The sequence below is a fragment of the Solanum tuberosum genome, unplaced genomic scaffold (genome assembly GCF_000226075.1).
Source record: "Solanum tuberosum cultivar DM 1-3 516 R44 unplaced genomic scaffold, SolTub_3.0 scf00237, whole genome shotgun sequence".
In the NCBI taxonomy this organism is placed as follows: Eukaryota; Viridiplantae; Streptophyta; class Magnoliopsida; order Solanales; family Solanaceae; genus Solanum; species Solanum tuberosum.
Window position 1 is genome coordinate 491,424 of NW_006239161.1, and position 350 is coordinate 491,773.

The following is a 350-nucleotide window of genomic DNA, read 5'->3' on the forward strand; positions in this document are numbered from 1 at the left end:
ATGATTTTGAATAAGAGACTTGCCAAGACATCATTTAATCCAAATTATTTGAGCGAACATGCGTTATTTCATTGAACTCCAGGAGATGTGTTGTTAAACTTTAATTAACTTATCAAGTACACAACTAATTATATAAGATGTATAATTTTTAGATTCTGTATGTAGAGGCCTTGAATACACTGGTGAATAGAATCATTCTATCCTGAAAGGATCTATTCCTTTAAACCTCGGGTACTAGAGGGGAATAATTTCCTTAAGGGGACAATTTGCATTCAGTTGGCTTGATTTTTTCCTTTCTATTTCATTCTATTGTTACAGATCCTGGTATATTTTTTACAGTCATTAATTTA